General features: G+C 47.2%; 1 non-coding gene across 1 annotated transcript; it reads right to left on the bottom strand.

Moving 5' to 3' along the window:
* Positions 1–21,573: 21,573 nt before the first annotated feature.
* On the bottom strand, positions 21,574–21,677 carry LOC138989668 (U6 spliceosomal RNA). Its single transcript, XR_011465914.1, has one exon. It is a non-coding gene; the product is annotated as a U6 spliceosomal RNA (small nuclear RNA).
* Between the last annotated feature and the right edge of the window lie 731 nt (positions 21,678–22,408).

Here is a 22,408-nt window from a genome sequence, read left to right as displayed (position 1 = left end):
ATATATGGGTCACAGTGTCTTTATCCGTTCATCTGTCGATGGACATCTAGGTTGCTTCCATGTTGCAGCTATTGTGAATAGTGCTGCGGTGAACATTGAGGTACATGTGTCTTTTTCAACTTTGGTTTCCTCAGGGTATATGCCTATAGTGGGATTGTTGGGTCATATGGTGGTTTTCACTGACCTAGAGCCAGACATCCTGGAATGTGAAGTCAAGTGGGCCTTAGAAAGCATCACTACAAACAAAGCTAGTGGAGGTGATAGAATTCCAATTGAGCTATTCTAAATCCTGAAAGATGATGCTTTGAAAGTGCTGCACTCAATATGCCAGCAAATTTGGAAAACTGAGCAGTGGCCACAGGACTGGAAAAGGTCAGTTTTCATTCCAATCCCAAAGAAAGGCAATGCCAAAGAATGCTCAAACTACCGCACAATTGCAGGCATCTCACATGCTAGTAAAGTAATGCTCAAAATTCTCCAAACCAGGCTTCAGCAATATGCGAACCATGAACTTCCTGATGTTCAAGCTGCTTTTAGAAAAGGCAAAGGAACCAGAGATCAAATTGCCAACATCCGCTGGATCATGGAAAAAGCAAGAGAGTTCCAGAAAAACATCTATTTCTGCTTTATTGACTATGCCAAAGCCTTTGTGTGCATCACAATAAACTGTGGAAAATTCTGAAAGAGATGGGAATACCAGACCACCTGATCTGCCTCTAGAGAAATTTGTATGCAGGTCAGGAAGCAACAGTTAGAACTGGACATGGAACAACAGACTGGTTCCAAATAGGAAAAGGAGTACGTCAAGGCTGTATATTGTCACCCTGTTTATTTAACTTCTATGCAGAGTACATCATGAGAAACGCTGGACTGGAAGAAACACAAGCTGGAATCAAGATTGCCGGGAGAAATATCAATAAGCTCAGATATGCAGATGACACCACCCTTATGGCAGAAAGTGAAGAGGAACTCAAAAGCCTCTTGATGAAAGTGAAAGTGGAGAGTGAAAGAGTTGGCTTAAAGCTCAACATTCAGAAAACGAAGATCATGGCATCCGGTCCCATCACTTCATGGGAAATAGATGGAGAAACAGTGGAAACAGTGTCAGACTTTATTTTTCTGGGCTCCAAAATCACTGCAGATGGTGACTGCAGCCATGAAATTAAAAGACGCTTACTCCTTGGAAGGAAAGTTATGACCAACCTAGATAGCATATTCAAAAGCAGAGACATTACTTTGCCAACAAAGGTCCATCTAGTCAAGGCTATGGTTTTTCCTGTGGTCATGTATGGATGTGAGAGTTGGTCTGTGAAGAAGGCTGAGTGCCAAAGAATTGATGCCTTTGAACTGTGGTGTTGGAGAAGACTCTTGAGACTCCCTTGGACTGCAAGGAGATCCAACCAGTCCATTCTGAAGGAGATCAGCCCTGGGATTTCTTTGGAAGGAATGATGCTAAAGCTGAAACTCCAGTACTTTGGCCACCTCATGTGAAGAGTTGACTCATTGGAAAAGACTCTGATGCTGGGAGGGATTGGGGGCAAGAGGAGAAGGGGACAACAGAGGATGAGATGGCTGGATGGCATCACTGACTCGATGGATGTGAGTCTGAGTGAACTCTGGGAGTTGGTGATGGACAGGGAGGCCTGGTGTGCTGCGATTCTTGGGGTTGCAAAGAGTCGGACACGTCTGAGTGACTGATCTGATCTGATCTGATCTGATGGTGGTTTTATTCTTAGTTTTTTAAGGAATCTCCACATGGTCGAGATTATGAATTGAAGAGTCAACAATTTTGACTTAAAAAAAAATTATTTATTTATTTGGCTGTGCCGGGTCTTAATTGCGGCATGCAAGATCTTTAGTTGTGGTATGTGAACTCTCAGCTGCAACGTGTGGGATCTAGTTCTCTGATGAGGGATTGAACCTGGGCCCCTGCATTGGGAGTGTAGAGTCTTAGCCCCTGGCCCACCAGGGAAGTCCCTTAGTTTTGATTTTATTATTAATGATTTTGTTTTGGTTTCTACTTTTTCCTATTGTTGATTTTACTGTCATTATTAATAACAGCTAATATTTATTAAACACATACTTATGGATTGAATTGTGCCCACCCCCAAATTCATATGTTAAAGTTTTAACTTGCAGCACCTCAGAGCATGAGTTTATGTGGAGACAGGATCTTTACAAAGGTAATAAAGCCAAAGTGAAGTCTTTTAAGTGGGCCCTAGTCCAATAGGACTGGTGTGCTTATAAGACAGAGAAATTTGGACACAGAGTCGTGCATAGAGAGAGGATGGTGAGCAGAGACTCAGGCAGCATATGGCTGTCTGCAACCCAAGGAGTGAGCCTGGGACAGATCTTCTCTCAGAGTCCTCAGACAGAAGTAGCCCTGCCAACACTGTGATCTTCCAGCCTCCAGAGCTGTGAAATAACCAACTTCTGCCTAAGCTACCCAGTCTGTAGGACTTTGCTGCAGCAGCCCTAGCAAACTGATGACACTTACCATGGAGCAATTGTGTGTTGATCTGTTGTGAGCAGTCCTGTGTGCACAAACCACAAGTTATTAATATCACAGTCCTTCCATGTCAGCCCCTCTATCTCAGCACACTTTAACTGGGCTTTCCTGGTGACTGAGGGTAGAATTCGCTTGCAATGCAGGAGACCTGGGTTCAATCCCTGGGTCAGGAAGAACCCCTGGAGAAGGGCATGGCAACCCACTCCAGTATTCTTGCCTGGAGAATTCCCATGGACAGAGGAGCCTCGAAGGCTACAGTCCATGGGGTTGCAATGAGTCAGACACGACTGAGCAATTAAGCACACACACACATAATACTTACAGTCCTGACAGTTTTCCATGATTATCAACATATCTATTTATTGAGCCTATATTATATACCAAGCTGCCTTCTAGAGTTGGGGAGACACAACTGACAAAATTCCTTAGGGTCCTGGAGCCGACATTCAATGTTTCTGTATTTGTTTCTTTTCCGTCTGCTCAAAGAAGAATAGCTCTATGAGTTAAGGACACCTGAATGTGGTTAATGTGGGATAAATGAGAATGAAACCAAGATGACAGTGATGATGCCCTTGCCCAAGGTCAGTACATGACAGGGCCAGGAACCAGATGCTGCAAATCAGACAGGCGGAGCCTTTGGATCACTATTGTCCACTCAGTAATTCCTCTCAAACTGAAGCGACAAGGGACTTATACCACAAAAAGGAGTGAGACTCTTTACAAGCCCTTGTTAATGCCTGAGGTATGTAGGTTTTCATTTAGTGCACAAATGCCAGGATTTCTGCTCAGAGGACTTGTTGTGTTCGGTCGCTGAGTCAGGTCCCACTCTTTGTGACCCCATGGACTATAGCACGCCTGTTTTCCCTGTCCTTGAGTGTCTCCTGAGCTTGCTCAAACTCATGTCCGTTGATTCAGTGATGCCATCCAACCATCTCATCCTCTGTTGTCCCCTTCTCCTCCTGCCTTCAATCTTTCCCAGCATCAGGGTCTTTTCCAGTGAGTTGGCTTTTTCATCAGGTGGTCAGAGTACTCAGCTTCAGCATTAGTTCTTCCAATGAATATTCAGGGCTAACTTCAATATTAGGATTGACTGGTTTGACCGCCTTGTTGTCCAAGGGATTCTTAAGAGTCTTCTCCAGCGCCACAATTTGAAAGCATCAATTCTTGTACTCTCAGCCTTCTTTACGGTCCAACTCTCACATCCATACATGACTACTGAAAAAAAACGTAGCTTTGTCTGCAAAGTGATGTCTCTGCTTTTTAGTATGCTGTCTAGTATGTCAAAGTTTTTCTTCCATGGAGCAAGTGTCTTTTAATTTCATGGCTGCAGTCACAACTGAGGAAATGTTTAAAAGAGAGGGAAGGACCCATATTTAGACTTTCTGAGGAACATCCATTCCAGTTTCAGTTGCACTTATGTGCAATTCTGTCCTTGAGAGAGTGCTGGCCTGGCCTGGAGGCCAGTGGTGGCTTCTGATGGTGTGGGCAGCTGCCTTCTAGATGACAGTTCACCAGAACCTCTGGCCGTTGTTTGAGAACAGCGTCTGGTGGGGAGTGATGGTGAAGGCAGGTGGTGTGTTGTATGACCAGCTCGTGCTTCAGTTCACAGCCCTGAAACATGTACTTTCAGCAGCATTCTCTGTTGGGAGCAGAACAGAATGGGATAGAAGTTACCAGCTTGTTGGAGGCCCAAGATGTGGAACAAAGGAAGCAGATCCTAGATGCTGAGAGAGTCCTTCCACCCCATTTGCTGGGAATTCTCACGGGTGTTGTTTCCCCATCTCCCTCAGCCTCACCCACTCTCTTAAACGACCCAGGAGCCAGGTCTTGTGCCTTCTTTTGGGCCATGAGATCATAAGCATGATCATTGTGATGGTGTAAATAGACTTTAGTCACCCCAACTTCTGCCAGACGTGGAAGTTCTCAGGCCACAGCGTGGGGCTGTAGAAAGCTAAGTTGCTCATGTGTCAGGCCACACCAGCCCCAGGAACTGCTTCTGAAAGGCTGGATGTGCTGGTATGGAGTGATGGCCAGTCCCCCACGCCAGGCCCTGAAAACAGGGTGGCCAGGCCTGCTGCTCAAGGTCCAATACAAACCCTCAAGAAACTGGGTGCTGGTCCCAGGTCTCCTTCTCCAGTCATGGTCCAGGTGAGACTGCGTGTGGACAACTGTCATCTGCCCCTTCTGGTGCAGTATCAAGCGTATAAATGATTTGTTCACTAACTTCTTTTTAGCTACAGTGGCTTCTTGATTGCCCCATAATAATGCCCCTCACACTTATTGTTATCCCAGTTTGTTTTTGTGGGTGGATGGGGAGGGTGGGGGATGGCCAGGTTCTGGGAACTGGGCACAACCTTGGGTTGGTCCAGGGAGTGTATTGCCCACATGAATGTCATCATCTCGTATGTTGTGGCAGAAAAAGTTGGGAACCAAATGTCTTTCAGATTGTTCGGAGAAGGGCTTCTGGAAGACCCATTAACAGAATGTTTGGAAACCAGCTTGGAAATTTTGACACATTGTCACTTTCATCTGCTAAGCAGCTTACAAACATTCTCCCGCTCCTTCCCATGACTCCCTCCAACTTCTTTGCTCCAGCCCAACTGTCTGAATTTTCCAAGTGAGATCACAGACCCAGAGGGGACTGGCTCTGAGCTCTAGGAGGGTGTCAGGGGTAGATGCCAGCTTTGGGGGCAGGAGCTATTGGTCCTCAGGAAAGTCCCCCATTTTGCTCTGCTTTTTGTGAATATTAAAACCCTGTCCATCACAAGGCAACTAACCCCTAAATTCCGCAGAGCTCTGCCTCATTTGTAGGAGCAGTCACAGTCACTGTGCTGTGCCCTCCTGGCAGGGTGGCTGGTGGGGACCTGGCTGAGGGGGTGGCAGACTTTCCTGGGGTCACTTCTGGTGCCTCTAGGAATGTAGATGAGTTCAGGCCACTTTACAAGGATGAAATAGGGATCAGGGACCAGAGCCACTTCTCTGATATTTTAGGGTATGCACTTGATGGGCAAAGCCCAACCTGAAGGGTTGTTCTCTTCTCTAGGAAATGTGAGCAACTCCCTTCAGGTTCTCCTCCCCTCTGACTTTTGTTGCAGTGGCCCCAGGAGGGTCTTGGGTCTGCCCACCTTCTATCATTCACGAGCAGGAATACTTCGGGGGCATGCATGAGAATCTCTTTGCCGGGGCTGGGGAGGCAGCCAGGGAGTTAACTGTCTCTTTAATGCGTGTGTCTGCGCCTGCCCAGTGAGAGGTATGATAGATGCCCTGGGCTCCCCAGGGGGCAAAGCTGAGGGCTGAACTGAGGTGGGAAAGAAAAGCAGGTTTGTAAATAAACAAGGGCAGAGTCAGAGACCCAGGGCTTCGCCCCTGCCGAGGCTTTCCGGGCTTCTGATGAGGGGAGCTCCTGAAGGTCCCTCTGGGGCGGCTGGGGAGTCAGTTATTGTTTTTGGATTTCACCGAGATGAGCTCCAGATGACTTTCCAAGGGCTGGTTTCACAGCACATTTGCTCCATCTGAGCAATCACTCTCTGCAGCAGTTGGATTTCCATTCGGCGTTTACCTTGTGTGCCCGGAATCAGGACTGTCTGCCTCCTTGGGGTCGAATTGTCTTATTTTCTTTGGGGCTTGGCCAAACCCTTTCCACTGGCCTTGGTTCCATCTAGGCATTTCCATTTGTGTGTGGGCAAGACCAGACCAAGTTCACCGAGGTCTCCAGAGCACAGGGACATTGCCCACTCCTTGTAGAATATAAAAGGTGAGGGAGAATTCATCAGATCTTTTAATTTCACACAGAGAGATGTTTAGCTACCATGGAAGACAGCAAAAACCAGAATGATGCCCAGCTTAGGAAATACCTTGGTCTCTGCCAGGGTGCTTCCTGAGGAGCCAGGACAGGCCTCTGGAGGATGTATGATGGGACCCTCTGAAGGGGAGCAGGCTGATGGGCAGCACTGTATACAGCAAAGAGAACCCTGGGGTGTGCAAGGGGCAGGGGCCAAGGTGGAGTGGTGGGGGTGGGGGGAGGTGGGGCCAGGTGTAGACTGACTGAGCTGTTTCAGGGACCAACCGAGGCCTGGGACAGAGACCCAGGAGACCTGGCCTTGAGATGCTTGCATGTTGAGTGGTACCAGAGGTTCGGGTTCCTTTGTCTTAATGATCTCACTTAAATTTTTTCTGATATTTATACTTTGGTAGTACAGAAAAAAACTAGCCCCTGAAGTCAACATGCAGGTCATGTTTTTCACTTGAGGAAATAAATCTGTGCCCAGCCTTGATGCAAAGGGTCCCTGGATGTCTAAGTTGTTTAAGTGAATGGCAGCATATTCTCTATGATCTGTACTGACCAGTGTGCCCGCTGTTAACCTCGTTCTCATGCGTTTCCTCACCAGGTCACATGTCCTCCAGCAGGACTGAGTCCTGAGATTCCCCTATCCAGCCCTTCATGTGCCCTCTGACCTCATTCATATGGCCTCACTAATGTGGGCAGGGCCCACCTCTGCTGGCTTCTTGGTGCCCTCCCCCAGGGCTTCGCATGGGGACAAGGCCATCGAGGGTGCCTGCCATTCACATGCTGCTTGAACACACTCCCTTATGGTGGCTCATGGCCCTCCCAACCCCAATGCTTCCTCTAGCTCCTCCACATCTACCTTTCCCACGCTCCTCTCCATGTCCCCAAGAAGAGCTGTGCTTGATTACCAGCTCAGGGCATCCACCTGCAGAGGAGTGCATCCAGTCTCTGGAATCTAACCTTGACTAGACGGACCTTTATTGGCAAAGTAATATCTCTGCTTTTTAATATGCTATCTAGGTTGGTCATAACTTTCCTTCCAAAGACCCCCAATTTTAGAGAAAATTTAAAAGAAACATTCCTTTACACTGATGTTTCTTTTAAAGTTAACAGGGTTGGGAGCCCTCCCAAACTTTTTATTAGAGATTTTGTTGTATCTAAGAGAATGTATCTGCATCCAAAATGAATTCTAGAAGGAAAAGAACAGAAAGGAAGTAGAAGTTTGCCAGGCACTCAGGATGGAAGCGCTTAAATGCAGTTCTATTTGCTATGCTCTGTGTGTCTGTGGACCGTGGGGATCAGCTTTACTCATTGAAAGATTATAATGGTTGATTGTTCCCTGATGCTGGCTTCTACTATGATGGGAGGTGGCCTCTGAGCCTGCATCTATTGCCTTCATTCATCTTGTCTTTTTCTCTCTGTGCCTCATACTAAGTCACTTCAGTTGTGTCTAACTCTTTGTGACCCTATGGACCGTAGCCCACCAGGCTCCTCTGTCCATGGGATTTCCTAGGCAAGAATACTAGATTGAGTTGCCATGCCCTCCTCCAGGGGATCTGCCAGACCCGGAGATTGAACCCACGTCTGTTACATCTCCTGCATTGGTAGGTGTGTTCTTTACCACCAGCACAACCTGGTGAACATGGTTTGGTCTTTCTTCAAACTCTGTTTCTCTGCGCCTTTCTTCTGACTCCGCGCTCTAGATCCTAACTGGAAGGCACTCCCCCAACCTGGGGGGAGGGATTGTGTCTTGGCTTTGGAGGAAGAAGTTGGCAAAATAAGTCTGTCTTCTCGGTGCTCAGGTCTCTCCACTACCCTAAGATCATTGGTTGGGAAAAAGCACTTTGGGGTCTGTAAAGAGATCATTGCCTTAAGTATTAGTTGCTCAGTCGTGTCCAACTCTTTGCAATCCTGGGGACTATAGCCCACCAGGTTTCTCTACCCATGGGATTCTCCAGGCAAGAATACTGGAGTGGGTTGCCATGCCCTTAGAGGAAGTGAAAAGAAAAATTGTGGTTAGAAATAAGTGTCTATTTTCTACCAATGAGAGCACCCCTATGCTTAGGCGTCATTTTCCAACAAAAATGGTTCATGCACAAAGTGCCTACACTGCTGTTACTCAGGGAGAGATGGTCCAAGGCCTCCTCGAGGGAAGAGCCAGGGAGAGACCGTGAAATCCGAAATGTGACTGCTTTCATGCAAATGGTGCCCAGTTCTACAAACCTGCATTACTGTAGACTACCAAAGATTATTTACTTGAAGCCTACTAAGAACAATTAAGCACTACTAAGCTTCTGAACTGGAGAAGGCGATGGCACCCCATTCCAGTACTCTTGCCTGGAAAATCCCATGGACGGAGGAGCCTGGTAGGCTGCAGTCCATGGGGTCGCTAAGAGTCGGACACGACTTAGCGACTTCACTTTCACTTTTCACTTTCATGCATTGGAGAAGGAAATGGCAACCCACTCCAGTGTTCTTGCCTAGAGAATCCCAGGGACGGGGGAGCCTGGTGAGCTTCTGTCTATGGGGTCACACAGAGTCGGACACAACTGAAGCGACTTAGCAATAGCAGCAGCAGCAAGCTTCTGAACTACATTGCTTCATAGTATAAAATATAATGCAATGTGAAATACTTACATATTAAATTATAAAATAAAGATGCATGAGAAATAGGTATTATATATAATAAATATAGTATAAACTCGTGTGTTCAAGTTTATAATGTTTTTATAAAGTGAATGAAAAATTCTTGTTTATTCCTCTAATTTTTTTTTATTGTTACTGAGTTTTGCATTTTTTCTTTTCAAAAGGGCGAACAGGCAGAGGGGCTGTGGGGACTTCTGCCAGGTCTAAGTTGGCCATAGTCAAAAAAGTTTGAGGGTGCCATCCAAAGAAAGGACACTGCAATTAATTTCCTCCAGCTTCCTCTCTTTTTTCCTCAGAGTGGTTTGAGAATTAATGGTTGGACAATGAAGCATTTCTGCATCCCCACACAGGAAATGATAGAGAAGTTCTAAGTGTGATGGTGTAAACATATTATCATCTGAGACAGAAATAGTTGCCTTGTCCACCCAAAGGTACAGTGAGCATATGGGTTGTTGTCTTTTCATCTCCATTTACTATCTGCAGTTTCCCTTTAATAAAAGAACAGAGAAAAGAGAACTAATCCAGCAGTTTAGGCTTCTCATCTATTATAAGGAGAAGAAAAATTCAAAGTCAAAAATCAGTGTGGAATATTTTACTCGCAAGCTTTTAGAAGATACATATAAACAGAGATCAAAGGAAGGCAGAGACACCAGGAGACATGGTTGATTATATCCTTCCAACAGTGGTAACTGTGCCTCAATTTGCAGGGAAATAGGTTCCCTTTCACAGACCTGATGATGTGAGCTGTGGCCGAGACTGGAACACGTCTGGCGCATCCCAGAGCTCCAGCATGGGGGCTTTAGTGGGCTCTGCCCGCCCCCCGCAGCACTTCACGGAGTTCCGGGGGGAGTTGGTGTCTGTGGCAGGATCTGGGTCTGGGTCCTCCTGGCTTCTCATCAGCCCAAGGGCAGAGCACCCACAGAGAAATACAAACACTCCACATGCCATATGCACTGGCGGTGCTTTGTATCTACATTTTTTTAGTTACAAAATATACATTTATTATACCAGAGTTGGAAAATTCTAAACCATATAAAAAAGAAAGTAAATGTCATCATAATCCCTGTACTCGAGAGTAACTACTGTTGCAATGCTGGTCCTGCTTCTTTCAGTCCTGTGTGTGTGCGTGAATATGCACATCTACATGCAGTCAGACATCAACAAGGATTTCCCAGCCCTTCTTGTTTCTGACGAGGCTCAAGCCTGCTGCATGTTCTTCAGAAGCCCGAAGTCTTTCCTAGTGTTCTGGAAATTCCAGGAGTCTCATGTCCTCTGGATCACCTCAGTCTCCAAGCGTCTGTTTCTACAGCCATTTTAATTGCGTTGTTCTGCATTTCATGAACCTAGATGAATACTAAGTCTTTCTTTGGATTTCCATCCCAAATGTCCACTCACACAAAGCGTTTATTGTTAAAACGGACTTTACTGAAAATGGCAGGTGGGGCAGAGTTAGAGTTTAGCTTGCAGCCATAGTAGCGCCTACAAATGGAGGGCCAGGCATCTTTGTGCCCTGCAGGCAGCCCAACACCACCCTCCCGCCCCCCTTGGGGAATGTCTGACTCTGGGGATCTGGGACTCATATCTTCAGCTCTCTCCTCCACCTTTGGTTCCATACCCCCTTCTCCCCCACAAGCCAACATAGCCCCCCAAACCTCCTGTTGGTCTGCACCTTTCAACACCAGACCCTCAAGTTCTCTTTCCTAATACAAGGGATTTGTGAATGAATTTTCTTAAACAAGGACCTTTCTTCTTCCAGTAACTGTTAGAATAACAAAAATCTTGAGATCATACTCTATATACATCTTTATTCTGCCTTTTAAAATTGACCATTACATTTTTAGCACTTTCTCTGTCACTAAACCCTTAATGACACAGTACTTCATTGAATAGTTGCATTCATTTCACTAGTCTGCTATAGTTGGGCAGTCTTTGCTTTGGGGAAATTTATAAAGCAGAAGTAATGAGCTCAAAGGGGTGTGAATATTCTTAAGGTCTAATACTAATTGCCAGATTGTCCTCCAGAAAGGTTAGGTCAATTTGCATACTCCCCAGCTATAAAGGAGAGTGTCAAGTAACATGATTCTTTAAATGATTTGCTAATTTGGCACTGGCTGTGTTAGAGACTATTTCAGGGCAGCAAAATGTCTGGTCACTCAGCGCCTCAGAGAGCCTGAGGCATGAAGGGAGTTCTTGGCCTGGCTGGACTCCAGGACCCTGACGTGGGTCCACAAACCTCTCAGGACCTCTAGTGCCACTGCCTCACCCAGGCAAGGACACCCACTGCCTCGGGTAACCCAAGCAGGCCCTTGCCCCTGCCCCCTGCCCTTAGAGAGGTAACATTCCCTGGGCAGCTCCTTGTCTACCTTGGGTATGCTGCCTTTGGCCAGGTCTCCCAGCCATTCCTGAACAGAGAAGGAAGGCATTGGGCACTCCACTGTCTCCCTGGCTCAGTGGGGAACAAAGTCTAGACCCACCAAACTCATTTCTTTCTCCCTCATTGGAGCTTGAACATGATCAAGAGCATCAGCTCCCTCATTGCCCATCCTTCGCGGAGAGTGTTTCAAGGGCCCTGCTTTCCCTTCCCTGAGGTCAGAGGGCTGCCAACAAACAGAGCCTTGGAGCTCATCTTTCCTTCCCACACCCCTTTCCTTTCTGGAGGTGAGAGAGATCTGGGGAATCTGAGCCCTTCCCCCCTTCACGATTAGGACAGTGGCTAAGTTGCACTTTTCCCACTTAGCAGAGCACACGTGTATACAGGCAGCTGAGACACTGGCCATCCAGACTATTTTTAAACAGACTAAAAATACTGACTTACCTCAGAGGACTGTGCTGAAGGGGCTTGTTTAGGGTATCAGATGAACCTTTACAAATATAAAATGCTTTGTGTCACCCTGCTCTTAACGCCCACCATACAGGTTCCTCTGCTGGGAGCCAAGCAGGAAGAGAGTTGTAAACTCAGGCTGGCAAAGGGATGAGGGTAATGGGCAGACTGGGTTTTGTGCTGCTCTGAGTGATTCAGCCTCTCTAGACCCTGGACAGCCCTGGGGGCAGACCCTGAATTGCCAGGCTCAGTACAGGGCTTGACACACAGAAAGTGCCCCAGAAGTGTTGGTTGTTGTCTAGGACCATGCAGGTCATGGAGGCCAGCTGCCAGAGATGCTGTGATCTCTGATACCCCTGTTGAGCCCAGGCATATGCTTGTCCCCCTCCTGCCCCAAGTCCTTCGGCAGTGTCCCCGGACCATCCCCACCTTGCTGTTGCAGAGCAGAGGAGGGTCAAGTGCTCTTCTGTTCCAGGTCAGGCCCTTTGGATTTAACCTTGAGGCAGAGGCTCAGCTGCCCTGACAACCCGCAGCTCCTTTCTGCAGCAGCACCTCCCGCAAAGGTAGCTAGGCACGTCCTTGGCTGCCGGCTTCCTGGGGCGATAAAAATAGCTGAGGCCCTGCAGCTGCTGAATGATGAGTTCTGGAAGGAGATGATTGATTCTCACAGCTGAGCCCCGGGGTCAGTGAGCGCTGTGCAGGCAGAGGGGCCTGGGGTGAAGGCTGGGCTCGGCCCTGGGCCGCTATAGATAGAGCTGTTGACAGAGGGATCCAGGCTCTCTGCACCTGAGGGGAGCACAGCGTCAGCTAATTAAAAGGAACTGCAAAGGGCTCTTGTGGAAGGCAGACCATGCACCATTTTCTTTTAGGCCAGAGTTGACTTTTTTTGATAAGTGCATCATCTCCACACCTTCATGTGGAACAAGGTTCCCACCAGGACAAGAGTTATTTCCAGGGAAAGTGATGGGGTGATAAAGCGACAGGAGCCCATCTTCCCCTGAAACAATGCTGAGGAGCTGGCTGGGCTTATGAAACACCCTAGGGACACAGATGTCAGGCAGCTCCTTACGGCCTGAAGTCACCCCCTGCCCCTCCCTTAGGCTGCAGCAGGGCTCTGCTCGCCTTGCCAGGGGCCTGGGCCTGGGCCATTGACCTGGGCTGCTCCGGTTCTTCACGGTGATCTAAGGTGAACTGTGCCCATGGAGCTCCTGGCTGCTAACAGAGTAGCTTTGAAGCTGGGTCCCACATCACAAACCTGCTGGGCTGTGCACAAGTAAAAAGCTGGACAGGTGATGTTGTACAGCTGGACCAGATCTGGACGATTCAGAGAGAGGGCCATGTGTGTTTACAGAGCATGCTCTTTAGGCAATCTATAGCTCAGTGTGTTCTGTAAAGCACCAATAATAAGGTTTCAGAGACAGAAGGAGAGAGAGAAGAAATTGCTGGAGGAAGGAGACATGAAGAGGCAAATGTGAAAGAATATGCTTTCCCATGTGGTTATTAAAAAGACGATGAGTTGATGAAGTGGCCAAACACAGAAGATCATCCTGACGGCCGCTCCCCAGGAGAAGACACAGGACTGTTATCGGAGCAGAGGGCTGGGAGGGACCCACTGGTTTCTGTTAAAGAAACAAACAAAAAAAAGACTCTGCAGAGAAGCCTGGGTTAGGATCACAGGCTGGAAGGAGCAGGGACCCTCTCTTTGTCTTTTATGCCACCTGTTGGGCATCTAGGTGTGTCTTTGTCTCTCTGGAGACACAGGAGTTGCACAAACTCATGCAATCCCCTCTTCACTGTTCTTTGTTCAGAGGTGGGGTTGTGCGTGTTAAGTTGCTTTAGTCATGTTTGACTCTCTGCAACACTATGGGCTGTAGCCCACCAGGCTCCTCTCTCCAGGCAAGGATACTGGGAGTGGGTTGCCGTTCCTCCTCCAGGAGATCTTCCCAACTCAGGAATCGAAACCACATCTCATATCTCCTGTATTGGCAGGCAGGTTCTTCACCTGTAGGGCCACCTGGGAAGTGCAGAAAAGAAATTTCAGAACAGTAAGGAAACAACCCCAGGGGCCTTCCCATGTGGTCTAATTCTTAGGATTTCACCTTCTACTGCAGGGAGTGCCGGTTCGATCCCTGGTTGGGGATCTAAGATCCTATATGCCTCACGCCTAAAAATCCAAAAGTTAAAACAGGAACAATATTGTAACAGATTCAATAAAGACTTTAAAAATGATCCACATTAAAAAAAAACAAACAGGAAAACAACTTCACAGGTCACCTCCAGCTCTGTTCCTGGCATTTATGGGGGAGAAATGGAGAGTCCTTCTCTGGCAAACCCACCTCTGTCCACACAATGAGGGTCCTCCATATACACACACTGTATAGACACCCCAGCCCTAGCTCTGGCTCTCCATCCCACCAAAACACCACCACTTGGCCACTGCCTGGGGCCAGGAGTGTGCACATGGGCTACCCTTTGGAGGTCAGACCTGGGAAGAGCGCACAGGCTGAGGCCATTTGGACCTGGAATTTCCAGGTTCCAGTTCCCTAGAACAAGCCTAGAGGTGGCGGGTTGTGGGGTGGGTGTCACTGGATCTAGGTGGACACATCCTCGTGGTCACACAGACTTTTCATTGCCTCATGAAAGTGGTGTGACCCAGGAAGGTGAAAATCGGGCCCTTAAAGGGTAGGGTTGAAGGCAGGAACCCCAGTTGCTCAAGTCTAACTGATACTGAGTACATCAAACTGAAGCTGTCCAAAACAGGATGAATTTCCCGCCAAATCGATTCCTCTCCTTGCATTCCACCTCAGTGCCATCTTCCTCCCCCAGGGAACTCTGGGATCCCAACTCCTTCCCCATCTCTGAAGCAGCATTCAGGTCTAGGAATTCCAGCTCCTCCAGAATCTTCCTTCTCTTTCGGTCCTTGGCTACAACCCAGTGAGAACTCTCACTTGTGCCTGAACTGATTTCTTGGTCTCCTGGCTTGATCTCCTCCCATCCAATTTCCACACTGCCACCCCAGCAGTTTTTCCCCAGTGTGAGTATGACCTCTCTACCTTCTGTCCTACTTAAAGCTCTTCAGGGGCTCTCTGTGCCAACAGGATAAAATCCAAGTTCTTCAACCCAGCACACAAATCTCCCTCTAACCCTCCTCTGCCCCGCTCCTCTCTCCCCCAGCCTCCAGCTATCAAACCTAGCCAGATTCACTCACAGTGAGTACAGTGTACCCTTTCTGACCTCCTTGCTCCTTGCTCATTTTGCTCCTTCTGCCTGCAGTGTCCTTGCTTGGCAGCCTGGTCAATGTGTACTTTCTCCCAAATGGTAGCCTTTTCAGTGCCCCCTACCATCTCTTTCCACCCCAGGTAAAACTGATCCCCTTATCTGTAACTGAACTGATGCTCACAGCATAGCAATTAACACATTTTCTGGTATTTACTTGTTTGCGAGTCTTTTTTTCCCTAACTAGCCTGTAAATTCCTGAAGGCAGGGGCTAAATTCTTCTTCTTGACATCCCTATGCTTGGCATGGGAGCATGTGTTGAACTGGAACAGAAAAGCATCCCTGTGATCAAAAATCCTCATCTTTACCACTGCATCACCTGGGAAGACCTGCTGCCACAATCAGATTGTGTGTTGATGTGCATATATTACTTGCTTCATTTTTACCAGATATCATATAGAACAATTCTGAAACAATAGGCAGAAACTGATCACGAAGTTCAGGCATGCATTCAAGGCAGGGATGAGTCCATAAAAGGAGTCTTGCTGAGAACCTTTGGCGCCGCCAGCAGCTGGAAAGGCTCTCGGAGCCTGCAGAAGTTCCAGGGCTGTGGATTCTCTGTCTCAGGTGCCAAGGTCATCTCAGGACGAAGGCCAGGTCAGTTACTTCGGCCACTTGGCGGGCTTCTTCCTCACCCTTGGAAGGGGAGGGAGGGGGAAGGGTAGACAGGTGTGAAACCTACTCAGGTGGTCAAGGCCCAACTGCCCATCTCATCCATCCATGATACCTTGAATGTGGTAGTGCCAAAGATATAATCATGAGCAAGACACAGCCCTGCCATTGAAGGGCCCTCACTCAGCTTGGAAGACAGGGAAATAAACCAGTGGTAACCGTGGAGCAGAACACCTGCCAAGAAAGGGTGAAATACCACGTGATTGAAGGCCCCCGAGCACGCACTGCCCGCCTCCATCGTATGACTCCTGGTCCTGTGTGCTCTTCGCCTCACTCTTTTCTGTTGCAGGGCCTCTGTCCTTGTTCACCAGCCTTCTCTGCACACCTCGTCCCCTGCTGACCCCTCTTCATCTTCCAGCTTCCACTATCATTCCTCACAGAGACCTTCTTCATTGCCTAGCCTATGGCAACTTCTCCATTTTATTCCTTGTCATTTGCTTTAGGCTTCTTGTTTATTTCCTTTAAAGCACTTACCAGGTGTGACTATTTCATTTATTTAAACGTTATTAACTCTTAAATCCACAACAGAATAAGCTCCAACAGAGGCTGCATCCATCCTATTTTCTCTCGTGTGAACAGCATCTGGCACATAGTAGGGGCTCAAGAATCATTTATGAAGCAAGTGAAGGAAAAAAGGACTCTTGTGAATCCTCTAGTGTGTGATGGGGGAGATGTCATGTAAGGTTTCCCAGAGACAGGACATTTGAGTAGGGCCTTGAAGCATTGTTAAGTGTTTGCCAGATGGCAGGACCGTCACAGGTGTACGAGCAGGGATACACGTAGCCCATCTGGGAGGGTAGGGAGGGGCACGACCACTGTTGGCAGTCTGTCCCTTTTTGTGTACAGCCACTAACTGATGCGTGGGGCGAGGTAAACTATTAAAAGTCTGTTTTGACACATCGACCTCTTTGGCAAGCCCATTGAATTCAGCGCACGAGTTAAACAAATGCAGCACAGCTGAACAATTAGAACTCAGGGAGGTATACTTGAGGGACCCAACAAGGACGACAAGGACACTCAAGTGACCTCAGATGATTCCGAAACCTGGGAAAAATACCCCGGCAAGCCCAAGTCATCTGATCATGAGACTCATCTCCTGATCGCCTCTGACTGCTTACAAAGAGCTGGCCAAGGACATTCCAACTCTTCCAGGCCATCAGGCCAAGTTCCCAGGGACAGCTAGCCACTCAGCTCTCTCCCCCATCACACCCAAGGGCTGCATCCCATCAGCTGGCAGACACCTGCCCCAGAGCCAGCAAAACCACCACCACTTTTGTACGGGGCCACGGGGAGAGGCTGTGGTTGGCAGAGCCCGGTGATTTATGACCTCCAGGCTCACCACCAGCACTGTGCCAAGTAGAGTCTCCAACTTCCCCAGGCATGGTCTCTCAGTTCCAGTGATTTATGGATCCCGAGGGCACCAGTCACTTTTTCCTTCTGCTCTTTCTGCACCCTCCAGGACAAACAGGTTTCATACCCTGTGGTCCTATTGCGTGTGATGACAAAAAGAGGTTCCATTGGCCCATATCCTCTCTGCACCTGCTGTTGGGGGATGATGGCTGTTGATCGGCAGCCACATCCATTTCGCTGGCATTTCTTCAGCTCTTTGTGTGGTGCCCGGGCACCAGCCATCGTGTTCTTTCTATGGCTTTGTCGGTTGCCAGGATCCACTTCCCACCTGTAGCAGGCCTGGCTCAAGACTGTGAGGTTGGGTTTTCTTTCTGTCCTTCTTTCTCTCTTTCCCTCCCCCATCTGTGTGTGTTAGTTGTTCAGTCATGTCCAACTCTTCGTGACCCCGTGGACTGTAGCCCACTAGGCTCCCCTATCCATGCAAGCTTACTGGAGTGCCAGTTCCTTCTCCTGGGGGATCTTCCCGATTCAGGGATTGAACCCTGGCCTCCCACGTTGCAGGCAGATCCTTTACTGTCTGAGCCACCAGGAAAACCCCTCCATCTATAAGAATCCATAAATCTTAGCTTGATTTCTTGGCATGAAGAACCAAAGTGTCTGAATTTCCTTCCACGAGAGTTGAGCAGTCGTAACAGTTTCCCTGTCAGTGCTGCCCTTGAGCAGCTGATACCCTGAACCTGCCCTGTTTGTGCTGTGCAGTGAGTGGGTCTTGAACTTCTTCCAAATCATGCCTTTATTCCAAGCAGTCACAGGAGAACGGGAAAATGGCACTCTTGCATTGCTCTTGGGTTCTATCAAGGCAGTGGCATCCTTGGGATCCAGAACATGGAGAGGCACAGTCAAGACAGAGTGGGAGGGAGGTGGGGGAGTACCTCGCAGTGTCGCCAGCTTTGAAGACCATGCATGCATGCTCAGTCCCTTCAGTCGTGTCTGACTCTTTGGGATCCCATGGACTGTAGCCCACCAGGCTCCTCTGTCCATGGGATTCTCCAGGCAAGAATACTGGAGTGGGTTGCCATGCCCTCCTCCAGGGGATCTTCCTGACCCAGGGATTAATCTTTTGTCTTCTGCATTGCAGGTGGGTTCTTTATTGCTGAGCCACCTGGGAAGCCCTTGAAGGCCATAGTTCCTTGGCAAAGAATCATAACTTTCTTGAACCTACAGGGGATATTTGGGCATTTACCAGGTAGAGGCTGGTGTCTGCAGGAAATCACAAGCAAAAAGCAAGAGCAGCCATTCAGTGAGATCAGATCCTTTTCTCTCTGCTGTGCACTGGCGAGTGGAAGCACGCGTAGACAGTCCAGCACCATGGCTCTCGTGCTCACCCTGTGGCAGTGCCTCTGTGTTCTGCTCAGGAGAGCTGACGTAAGCCAGCCCAGTTGGCTTTCAGCTCCAAAGGTGGCAGGCAGTAGCAGGACATGTCCGGTCTCAAGGTGGGGGGTGGGGTGGGGTGCCAGGGCTGCTTCTCCAAGTGCACCAGGCTGCTGCATGTAGCTGCCTTCCCTCTGGTTTCTGGTGGCCTCCCCAGCCTTGAGGGGCCTGCCTGTATTCCTTTCATCAGCAGAGCCAAACAAACTGTGGGCTGGAGACTCTGGGATGTGGGGAAGGTGCCCACAGTGCTTGATCCAGGAGTCCCTGCTCTCAGGATGATGGCATATTGTGTGTGTGTGTGTGTGTGTTCAGTCATGTCCTATTCTTTTGTGACCCCATGGACTATAGCCTGCCAGGCTCCTCTCTCCATGGAATTCTCCAGCCAAGAATACTGGAGTGGGTTGCCATGCCCTCCTCTAGGAAATCTTCCCGACCCAAAGACTGAACCCACATCTCTTGCATCTCCTGTATTGGCAGGCAGGTTCTTTACCACTGCACCATCTGGGAAGCCTGAAGGCGTATTGCGGGGAATTAGTAATGTATGATACCACTTTGGAGCACTCACTGCCTCTCAGGGACTATGCTAAGTACTTTACATCATCTCACTGAATCCTCTCAACAACTTGTCAGGAATCCCTTTTTTCGCAACTTTCACAGATGAAGAAACTGAACTTCCTGAGAAATAATTATCACACAACTAGTAATTGGGAGAGCCAAGAATTCTACATGACTCCACTGCTCATGTGCTTAATAAAGAAATTATACTGCTTTCCATGAGGGTTATTAGGAATTCATATATTTAAGAAGCACTAGGTAAATTAGTCAAAATTCCAAACAATAGTTAAATCTAGGATATTCAGATAAAGCAAGTAAATTTCCAAAATATAACTTGAGACAAAGCAGAAATACCACCTACCCTCTGACTCCCAGGACGATTCTAAGGCAGCCACCAGCTGCTTTGGTTTCCTCTGCTCCTGGAGATGGCAGGGGGAAGGGCACCTCTCAGCTCCTCCTGGACTTACCTGGTTGGGGTGAAACCTTGAGCGTAGACTTCCAAAGACCCAGACATCTTGGGGGCACCATTTTTCTCCCTACCATGTACAGGTTTTCTCATTCAGTCCTCGTGGTAGCCACATGAAGTATATATTCTTATTATACTCATTTTGCAGATGGGGAAAGTGAGGCTTCCAGAGTTTATGTGACTTTCCCAAGGTCACGTCTGCTTGAGCTGCTCTAACAAAATACCGTAAACTGAATGGCTTAAACAATAAAGATTTTTTGCAGTTCTGGAGGCTGCAAAGTCCAAGATTAAGGTGCAGGTAGACCCAGTATCTGGTGAGAGCCTACTTCCTGGTGTGCAGATGGCTGCCTTTTTACCCTATCCTCACGTGGCAGAGAGAGGGAGAGAGAGATATCATGTCTCTTTCTCTCTTTGTAAGGGCATTAATCTCCCTAGGAGGTCCCCACCCTCATGACCTCATCTAATCCTAATTACTTGCCAAAGGCCCCACCTCCAAACAGCATTGCCCTGGAGATTAGGGCTCCAACATCTGGATTTGAGACAGAATATTTGGACACAAGTATTCAGTTCATAGCAGTCACATAACCAGGAAGTGTCAGAGCTAGGATCTGAGCACAGATGATCTGACTCTGTTATATTCTAGTGATATTTTCCCATAAGTGATATATGGCTCTTCTGTAGCCTATTTTTTAAAAAATTAAAGTGGAGTGCACTTGCTTTACGGTGTTTCAGGTATACATCAAAGTGGTTTGGTTTATATATATATATATATATATATATATATATATACATATTTGATTATTTTTCATTATAGGTTATACAAGAGTTTGAATATAGTTCCCTGTGCTATACAGTAAATCCTTGTTGTTCATCTATTTTAGGTATAGTGGTGTGTATCTGTTAATCCTATACTCTTAATTTATCCCTCCCTGCCTTCCCCTTTTGTTGTTGTTGTTCAGTCACTAAGTTGTGTCCAACTCTTTGTTACCCTGTGGACTGCAGTACACCAGGCTTCCCTGTCCTCCACTATTTCCTGGAGTTTGCTCAAGTTCATGTCCATTGAGATAGTGATGCTATCTCATCATTTCATCCTCTGCTACCCGCTTCTCCTTTCACCTTCAGTCTTTCCCAGCATCAGGATCTTTTCTAAAGAGTTGGCTCTTTGCATCAGGTGGCCAAAGTATTGGAGCTTCAGCATCAGTCCTTCCAATGAATATTCAGGGTTGATTTCCTTTAGGATTGATTGGTTTGATCTCCTTGCAGTCCAAGGGACTCTCAAAAGTCTTCTCCAGCATCACAATTTGAAAGCCTATTTTTCTTTAAATTTCATAATGCATTTTGACCATATTTCTTTATGAATAAATATCTACAACTTTGTTTTAATGACTGGATCATGGATAGGATGAGGATACAAAGGGTGGAGTCCAAATTCTTCTTCATGATACTCATGATCTTATTGCTTTATATCTTTGTAAAACAAAGATAATAGTAATAATACCTACCATGTGATGTTGGAGACTGCATGTCAGTATGATTTGCAAATCATAATTTTCTATATAATGTAAGTCATAATGATCATTGTTATTATTATGTACCAGGGTAAGGGGACTCCCCATGGGTTGGAGTGCTCTGGGGAACAGAAGTGCTGGTTATCTGGATGTGCTCCAGGTTTTAATCAGCTGGAAACCCATCTACTAGGGAATTGTCTTTCCGATTGCATTGGTTCTTCATTGAATGGAACATATTAGACCAAGAGTTAGCAAACTGTTTTTTCTGAAGGGCCAGAGAGTAGATATTTTAGGCTTTATTTGGGCCATATTGTCTCTGTCATTACTGTTCAACTCTGCCATTATAGTGTGAGGGCAGCCACAGGCAACAGATGTGAGGCCATGTTCCAATAAATCTTTATTGTGGACATTGAAATTTGAATTTCATATCATTTTTTAATTATTTCAAACAGAATTTTTCCCTCTTTTTTTTTAATTGGGGGATAATTACTTTAAGTATTGTGTTGGCCTCTGCCACACATCGACATGAATCAGTCACAGGTATACATATGTAAAAATATGGACCGTTTTGTGAATTGGCATGTCATCCTTGTGCAGGGGCCATGCTAATCTCTGTATCGTTCCAATTTTAGTGTATGTGCTGCCAAAGCGAGCACTCACATGATTTTAACATCACAGAACAGTATTCACAGAACGGTATTCACAAAACAGTATTCTTTTGACTTTCAAAATCATTTAAGACTACAAAAACATTTCTAGGCTCAAGGGCTATAGTTTACCAAACTCTGAGTTAGATTATCAAGGGATGTTTGTTTTTTTTTTTCCATGGAAATGCATTTCGGATAACTTGTGTCGGAGTCACTGAGGAGGAGAATGCTGTTAAAGTGCAGCTTCCTGGTCCCCACACCAGACCCACTGAACCAGATTGTGAGGGAAACCACCTGGGCCCCTGCAGTTTCAGCAGATTCTCCCAGGTGACTGTGAAATACATTAAGTGTAGGGAGCCATTTTAGCTAAAAGGAAACCAAGAGCGTTGGTAGAGAAGTTTTCAATTTTGGCAGGAAAATGAGGTCAACTGACAAAAACAAGTGTTTCCTACCCAGGCAGGTTCTTTTGGAATATTTTTAAAGTCACTTGGATTCCCCTATTTATGAGTTTTTTTAGTCTTACTCAGACCCCCAGTGCTGTGTTTTCCAAAGAGAATGAGCAAGCATCAGAGCCCTCCTCAGATCATATTGATTTTTGTTCTGAGTCCACCTCCCTATTTTTCTTCCTAGCTAAAAGAACCCCAGTTTTGTTCTGGCATTCAGCCTGAAGGAAGGGGACCCTTTTGCAATAATGTTTATCCCTTTTGCTAGATGTTTATCTTCAAGATGGCTCTTTAGGG

This window comes from Bos mutus, chromosome 10 (assembly GCF_027580195.1).
Source record: "Bos mutus isolate GX-2022 chromosome 10, NWIPB_WYAK_1.1, whole genome shotgun sequence".
Classification (NCBI taxonomy): Eukaryota; Metazoa; Chordata; class Mammalia; order Artiodactyla; family Bovidae; genus Bos; species Bos mutus.
This window is presented reverse-complemented; position numbering and strand designations above follow the sequence as displayed.